Source organism: Phaethon lepturus, unplaced genomic scaffold (assembly GCF_000687285.1).
Source record: "Phaethon lepturus isolate BGI_N335 unplaced genomic scaffold, ASM68728v1 scaffold20749, whole genome shotgun sequence".
Taxonomy (NCBI): Eukaryota; Metazoa; Chordata; class Aves; order Phaethontiformes; family Phaethontidae; genus Phaethon; species Phaethon lepturus.
The window spans coordinates 1-8,868 of NW_010565785.1; positions in this window are offsets into that span (position 1 = coordinate 1).

Here is an 8,868-nt window from a genome sequence, read left to right on the forward strand (position 1 = left end):
CGGGGGTGGGGGGTGGGGGCACTAGCCGCCAGGTCAACTCAGAGGAGCAAATCCTAACCTGCTGCCGCTGTCTCTGCCCTCAAACCGAAACTATGAGAAGCAGAGGAGCTGAGCCAGTTCAGGCTCGTTATGTAGGCTGTTAGAAAAGCCGTGCGTCTCCTTCAGGTCCTGTGTTGTTTCCTCGTTTGTCTCTCTCAGCGGCAGCACTGAGAGCGTGAAGCTGTCCTGGCTGTGACTAGTATCCCCTGTCACCACCTGACCTGCCAGATTTTAAGCCTGGGCACCTTGTTTTAACTGGGTGTAAGTTACATTCTCAAAGGAGAGCACAGTTGGACACTTGATCGCTGAGCTACCCAGACCCTCCTTCCCTCTGAAGGCATGGGAAGCCCCTCTTCCCAGTCACACGGTTGAGTGGCAGAGCCTTTCGGTGATCACAGCAGATGCCTTTCGCAAGTGGGAGACCTGTTGCAACAGCTTGTGCCTCCTTCGGCCTGTTAGGACCGCCTGATGTGAGCGAGTGGGTGTTTACCGGCAGTTTCTCTATCGTTTTCATTGTGGTAGAACTTGCTGAGCAGGTCACCTGGCCCCTGGCCTGCGCAGAAGGATGAGCAGAACAGTAACTGAAGGATGTAATAAAATATATCATCTTGTTCACTGAATCCTGTTGTCCTGAGGGACTAAAGGAGTATTTAGTTAATTCCTGGGCAGTGGTCTTGCTGGGTTGAGTTAACTCCTGGAGCTTGCTGCTTCCAGAAGCCTCAGTGGAGGCTCATGAAGAGCATTCCTAAGTAGTCTGCCATGCCCCTTCATCTCAGATGCAGCTGCTGGTTTGTTATCAGTCCAAGTCTTACTACATGAAGAAGAGCAGCTAGGCAGACTAGTTAGAGCTGCAGGAAACGTTGTGTGAAACGGCCTGGTGTTTGGCAGATGTTCTTCAGATTTTTGGGCACTTCATATACCCACCGATTCATTGTGTAGTTCCCGTTGCTGCACCCACCTGTGCTCCCCTAAGCTTTATAATAACTAGTCTGTGGGTGTAGTGAAGGCAAAATTCAATCAGAGTCTCTGACTCATCCCATCACTAGGATTTTCAACACAAGAGCAATTGCTTGCTGCCCCCTCCTCCCCCACACTCCCTATTAGCTCAGGTCACTGTTCCCACAGGCTTGGTCTCTCCAGGTCTCCCCACCTACTCCTTTATTTTTCTGGCAGGTGGTTCCTCTTTCATTCCTTTTTTTTTTTTTTTTTCCTTCCCTTCCCTTGGCCCTGTGTATGTAGCCTTCCCTCAGCTCAGGTGTCAGCTGTTCTTCCCAAGCTGTTAGAGTTTGACTGCATCATAAATAAAAAAGACAGGGTTATGTTCAGATGCTGGGAGCTTCCTGGTATAAAAGTCTAGCAGAAACAAGACCCATGTTTCCCTAGCACTGGAAAGATACTTTAAAATCTAAAAAAAACAAACACAACAGGAATTGGGGAGTTTAGTTGCAAGTCTGTTTGACAGCCGTACCCCTCTCCCAACTCATAGCTCCTCATATGAAGACCGGCACCTTGTTTTTGAGGAGGTGAATTGTATTGGAAACCCACTGCAAAAAAATAAAAGGAAAGCTTTTGTGGTTTAAGAGACATTGGAACATATCATTGAAAGCCTGCTGTGAAGTACCCGTCCCACCACTGAAATGCAAGAGGAAATCGTAAGCATCTGTTTTTGTTCCACATTGATGTGTTTCTGGTGGCTGTGGGCATACTGTGCCACCAAGGATTAGATTTCTGCAAGGTCTTGAGACCAGAACAAAGAAGAAGTTAGTAACGGGGAAAATAAACTGTCTTCTCATCCCCTTTGTCCGTGAGCCATATGGTAATGTGTTGTGAACAACACCCCAAAAGTCAGATAGCCACGATGCTTGGGAAGACAAATCGTTGAGCGGCAAAAAGAAGGAAGGAGACAATCAGTGGAAAACTGCATGAAAACTTAGGAGGGACGTAGCAGCGGTGGTGCAACACCCTTTGTGTGCGTTCGGTGGCTCACGGGGCCAAGGGAGCCGTGCCGCTCCCTGCGGGCTCAGGCATTGCTCCGCAGCACGGCACTGTGTGGGGCCGTGCTCCTGGCTGAAAGATGAATTGGTGCAGTTACCACAGTGTAGAAATACCCTTTTCCATGAGGTGTTGCCAAGTTTCAGCCCTCACTTTCTCTCAAGTTCGTTTGGCGCAAACGAGGCAGGGTCCGTGGCACGCGGTGTCGCGGCAGCTGCACCGATGGCTTGGGCTAGCAGCCCACCAGGTTGCTGCTGCCACCTCACCTGCGTGTGCCATAGGCCAGATGCCTTTTAAACTTTGTAAAAAAACCTGATTTATTTTCTTTCGTTTGAAATTCCGTTTGGACCTTGAGCAGTCCGCAGTGAAGCTGTACCTCTGGGTGAACTGGCTCACGTACCATCTTATGAGCTGTCAGGAGAGGAGCTTACCGAGTGTCAGGCTGGTGGTACCTGTGAAAATAATGCAGTGGCTGTAAGAAGAGCTCAGTTGTAATTGAGAAGCTGACAGAGCTGTTGGGACCTTCTCTGTTGGTTCATAGTGAGCCAAAAAAGAAAATCCAGTGTGTCAGACACTAGACTAAGCCCCACTGCCTGTTGTCAAACATCCCCCCCCAGCTCCCACTCCCAGCCAAGTAAAAAACACAAGCCAACTTTTTCAGCTAGATGTAACATGTGAAAGTCAAGAGACGTATAATGCTTTTTTCTGAAGATCTCTTTCTAGACTAGGCCATCACTTTAAAATTAATATGCATTTATTTGCTGTGGATAGGACCTGAGTCTTTGGGCTTGGTTCAGTTGCCCAAACAGAGGCATCTGATACTCTCTGAGATGCCCTAGAGTGCTCTTGATGGCTTTCCAGTGACGTGTCGGAGGAGTGTGTCATATCTGCTGGCATCATGCAGAGGTCCAGGATGTGCCAGGGTGCTCCAAATGGTCCTGCTGACTTCTCCATGGCAACAGAGTGAAGCCCTTCTCGGGAGGCAGCATTAGCTCTTGTACTAACTGGAGACTGACGTCAACTGCTTTGAGTGAAGGGTGGACGGTGCCTTTGCCACAGTTACGACCTGGCTAAGAGGAATGGTGGGGTATAGGCCAAACCGAGAAGCATGTCTGTCTTCTGTTGCAGAATAATGCCCTTGTGAAGACCAAGATGGGGATGAACATTTCCAGCATGTACTTTATTGTTCACTATCAGTAATGCTAGCAGGCAGTGTAAACCAATTAATTTGAAGTAGGTGTGACCCACGTAACTGGGCTCATCTTTTGCTATCTATGACAAGAAAGAAAATCTTTCTAGGCACAAGGATGTTATGACTGTGAACTCAGTTTGTTTAAAAACAAGAAGATAGGCAACCTTTTTCAAATGTAAGCTGAATACCAACTGTAACTACCTCTTCATGAAGATTTTAAAGCTAAAAATTAACTAGAATATGGCCTATGCATTTGAAAAAACATGAAAGTCGCAACAAAGAAATCCCGTTCCTCTGAAGTATAATTCTCAATTACTTCATTTGCAGATGTGAACATATGTCAAGTGCCATCAAATATGCATGTAGTTGGTTGCTGATAGAAAATGGGAAAAAATATTTGTTTTTCAAAGAGTATCTTAATGGTGATTTTCCTAAGGTAGTGGGTAATAATGAATGTCATGAAAATTCAGGCTACTCCCCAAACACATTTGCCTTACCTGTGTGCTTCATAGCACTGGTCGTACGTCAGTGTCGTGAAAAACAAAGGCGTGGGGTTTGCATGCGCAGAGATGGAGATGTGTGGATATAGCTATGGAGATACTGTGAGCATCTGTAAATTATGGTGTTGGTATGAAGGTGATTTTGTGCTTCATGCTGAACACATTGATGCTGCTGAAGTTCCAGCCTGTGACAATCCTCAGTATAAATCAATTCAAACATTAATTTGCTGCAAAACTCTCATTCTTTTGGTGAGAGCAGGGTTATCCGATTAGCATGGATGACCCGGTTTGTGTTCAAAGTGCAGGAAAAGTCTACCGTTTTCTTTCTTTAATTGAACCTTCTGGTTATAATTGTTTTTAGCCTGGGTTCTTGAGGAAATGAGGGTTATGCAGCCAGGCTGCCTCTCTTTCCCTCCTCCCCCACTAACTTGTGAACCCACTGGCCAGTTTCAGGCAAGTTTGACAAAGAGATCATAGTCTCAAGGATAATTAAGTTCCCACAGGTTTTGTAAAAACAGGCAGCCAAATAGTAGGGTGGAGAAAGAGGGAGAGACGTCTAAGCCCTGCTAAAATGAAAGAAGAGATTCTAAGAGCACAGGCAAGAAGGGAGCCTTAAAACTCGGTTAACCACAAGGAAGCCCGATTTGGGTATTTGCAATCAAATGTGTAAAACCCCTGCCTTCATTTGTGCCGGTGCTCGCAGAAGTACCCGTTTAATGATGCTAGCGGTTTTCCTACCGAGCAGCAGCTGTTGCAGAGGACTGCTGCAGTCATTCCCATTTACCTTTAGCTTCCGCTTGCTTGCTAAGCTTAGTTTTCACAGTATTTTCCTTTTCTGACCTTTTCAAATAGCAGATTTACCTTACTGGGTCATTGGTACGTACCTTTACTTCTTTTTCTTCAGGAAGAAGGAAATAGCCATTAGGAATGCAGGTTTAGGTCTTATTTTAGATGGGTGTGCAAGGGAGTGAAAGGATCCCAAACGATAGGTAGGCAAGGTCAGCAATGACACCCCTTACTGAAGCATGGCTATTGTCTAGAAAGCACCACGGAAAGTATAAAAGGCAGTAAGAGAGAGCAAAAGAAGATGTAACTCTGGAGTACGTGGTTAGAGCTCATCTGGAAGGAGGGAGTTTGCAGTTACCTACCACCTCTGCTGCTGGGTTTCTTGAGGCATTTTTTTTCTTTAGACAGTCACGTGATGACAAAAATGAAAACTGTCCTGGAAGCAGAGCTGACCATGTTTTATGTAAGAGCCACATGCCACTTGGTCCTGAGTGCTCAGCATCTCATTTTGTTTTCAGGGCAGCAGCCCACAAGGTTCTTCTTGTGTCCCGGCGCAGGCATATGCTGCTATTTGGCATTACTCAGGGCTGGCCGAAGAGATGTTTGCTCTTCTGTCTTCCCCTAAACTTGCCATTTTTTGCAGTGTAATTAAATCCTCTGCTGTTCCATGCATAGATGATCTTTCAAACAAGTGCTGCTATGAAAGAAACAGAGTTAGCCAGCTTTCCCTAAAGCACCGACAGTACTATAAGCAGGTTTTCCTTTATCAGGTATTTCAGCACGCCAGCTGTTACAATGCATGTAATGCGTTTAATGAGCAAGGGAGTTTATTATTCGGTAATTGCATAAGGCTGTTCTTTCTAACGAGTTCTTTGGCTGTCGGTCCTGGATGTTGCAAAAAGATCTGCTCTGGTCTGTGTCAGTTGTATCGTGGTGTGCTTTGATTTGCTATAAAGCAGCTGTGCATCTCGGTGATGCACATGAGAATCAGGGCTCTCAAAGTAGCCAGTGAGGTTTTTTATGTGAAATGAGAAATGTTATCACTGGCTGATTAAGTAGCAAATGAAGGTCAATTAATTCATAACATATCTGTACACATGGTCAAATTCTATTTAGTGGATTTACTTACTGAAACAGACGTGGAAATATCAAATGGAAAAGTAGTGCAATAAGTTGATAAATGCATACCTTCTTTAGATACCATAACGAAATGATGGCAAATTGTTTCTTGGTTCAGTTTAGCAGAAGTTAATTAAGTGATATACCTAACGGCTTTTGTTGATCCCAGCGTGCTTGTGATCTTAGACTGCTTCATGGCTTGAAACAAGGTGTGAGGAGAGCAGCCCAGAGGAAGAAGGTGGCACTGCTGAGGTGGGGCAGCCCAGTGGTAGACGCTGGTGCCCTGCATCAGTGTGGGTGCCAGGAGGAGACCACAGAGAGGACAACGCCGTGCGGAAAACGCTGTGCGGATTTTTCAGTGACGCTTGTAAGAACAAAGCAAGCGCGCAGAAAGGGGAAAGCTGCGGGGAGAACTGCGTGCTGCTGTTGCATGTAACACGAAGGAACCTTCTCTGAAAACTCATTTTCTTCTGGCGTGATGATAAAAACTAGCGGGTATAGAGAGTACAGGAATGACAATGCTGTTACGAGGGTGTTCAGGCAGTATTGCATGTTCCCTGGCTTGGCTGTTTAATTCAGATTAGTGTTCAGAACAGCCTTATTATGCAGACTAAAACTTTGCTGTGCAACTATAGACAAAGAAAAATTAATAAAAAGACCTCAAATGATCTGAAAGGAGGGCTGAAATTTTCTGATACAGCATCTGCAGGATCATTATTAAAATTTATTAGTTTGATTTTTTTTCAATTTGCATTTCTTATGTGCAGACTATGTGCAGTTAAGTCTTCAGTTTAAATTGATAACCATAATTTATCAATATAAATACAGTGACTTTAACATGCTTTCTTTTCCCCAAAGCATGTGGGACATGCTTAATTTTTATTTAATTACAATTTCCTAAATGTGGTCTTTTTTCTCTTTTCTTTATAAGGCTGCATTTGTCTGATGATGCAGCACAGACCTCTTAAAAATCTGTCTAAAATTTACAGTATTTGTAAATCTTTTCTTTGTTATAGATCTGCTATGGTATGGCTTTCTCTTACACCAATCTGAAAATTAAAGTGGTAAATCAGAAGATATTAATCGTTAATATCTTCATCAATGACATAGACACTGGGATCAAGTGCACCTTCAGAGCAAGTCTGCAGATGACACCAAGCTGAGTGGTGCGGTTGACACACCTGCGGGATGGGATGCCATCCAGAGGGACCTGGACAAGCTCGAAGCATAGGCATGTGTGAACCTCATGAGGTTCAACAAGGCCAAGTGCAGGGTCCTGCAATGGGGTCGGGGCAACCCCCAGTATCAGTACAGGCTGGGGAATGAAGGGATGGAGAGCAGCCCTGCTGAGAAGGACTTGGGGGTACTGGTGGATGAAAAGCTGGACATGACCTGGCAACGTGCACTCGCAGCCCAGAAGGCCAACCATATCCTGGGCTGCATCCAAAGCAGCGTGGCCAGCAGGTCGAGGGAGGGGATTCTGCCCCTCTGCTCCGCTCTGGTGAGATCCCACCTGGAGTCCTGCGTCCAGCTCTGGAACCCAGAGAAGGGCCACACAAATCCTTAGAGGGATGGAACACTCTCCTATGAAGAATGGCTGAGACAGTTGGGGTAATTCAAGCCTGGAGAGACAAGGCTCTGAGGACACCTTATTGCAGCCTTCCAGTACTTAAAGGTGGTTTCTAACAAAGGTGGGGACAGACCTTTTAGCAGGGCCTGTAGCGATAGGACAAGGGGTAATGGTTTTAAACTAAAGAGGGCAGTTTTCGACTAGGTATAAGGAAGAAGTGTTTCACGGTGAGGGTGGTGAACCACTGGCACAGGCTGCCCAGGGAGGTGGTAGATGCCCCATCCCTGGCAACATTCCAGGTCAGGTTGGACGGGGCTCTGAGCAACTTGGCCTAGTTGAAGATGTCCCTGCTCACTGCGGGGGGATTGGACGAGATGACCTTTAAAGGTCCCTTCCAACCCAAAGTATTCTATGATTCTGTATCTATTTTTAAGCACACCTCTCCTTGCAAAATACTTGTTTTGAGCTCAGATAGTAAATCTTTACTCTACAAGTCATTGTAGCTACTCATGTCATAGCAAACCTCTATTGGATAACATAGATAACCTTGGATATTGGAAGATGTTTATTTAAATGGTGGATTTTGACATGATGTGCTGTGTTATTTGAAGCAAATTGTTTACCACCTTTGTGCCTTCGTTTTCCCCTTTGTGAAAGGGATGTAACGCTGTTGTTGTTTTATTTATCCTCTCTTTTTCTTTTAGAAGTAGGAGAAATTAATGACACTTCTTTGGGTCATATTTATAGAGAATTATAGAGTGCCTTGGAAATATAGAGCATGCCTGTCAATATTCGTTCATCAAGAAAAATAGCATTTTAAAATATCTGGGAGAGATTGCATCTGTAATGCAACTTATGATTCATCTAGAAGTCCACGAATGCGTAGATCACATACATATATATATACACATGGAATATTTACTATGTTTCGTGCACTAGAGTTGGTGGATTCAGAATGCATTGGTGTAGAGTCACTCCTGCAGCGCAATGGCAATTTCCCCATGGGGTCCTGACACCCAGAAAACTGATAGGTTAGGGTGAAGCAGTAGAATTAAGAGGAATTAAGAGCACCGTAGATTGCTTCTGTAGCTCAGAGAAGAGATTCGTACTGAAAATTATGGAGGGGCGACTGTCCACCTCTAGCAGCTTGGTGCTTGACGTGTGTGTTGGGAATCCAGCGCTCGGGGAAAAACGGGTCATTAATTTAGGTCCTCTGGATGTAGTGTCTAACATCGGGTCTCTCCCTTTTGAGCTGTCGGCCCAGGCGTTTAAATTTGGGTTCCCCAGAGTGGAGGCAGGTTGCATGAGAAGCCCCTTGAGGAAGGGACATCGCCTAGCTACCCCGCAGCTGCTCCCACAGCCCGGCACCACGCTGAAGGCTTTGCAGAGGGTGGGTTACACGTGCTGATTTGCACTGGGAGAGGCTAACGTCTGCTCCCGCAGAGAGTGAGGCTTCGTTTCCAGGTTTTTTAAAAATAAGGCACGCCAGAAATTCTCAAAACCTATCAAGCACACACAGTATTTTTGTTTTCGTGCTAGGGTATCTGCTGAAGCTTTAAGTAATCTTCTCTGTTAACTTCTGAGTGGGAAAGTGTGCTCTTTTGTTGAGGTTTTCTCTAGTCATTGAAACTGACCCTTGAAAGAGTATACGGTAACATCTGAACGTACTC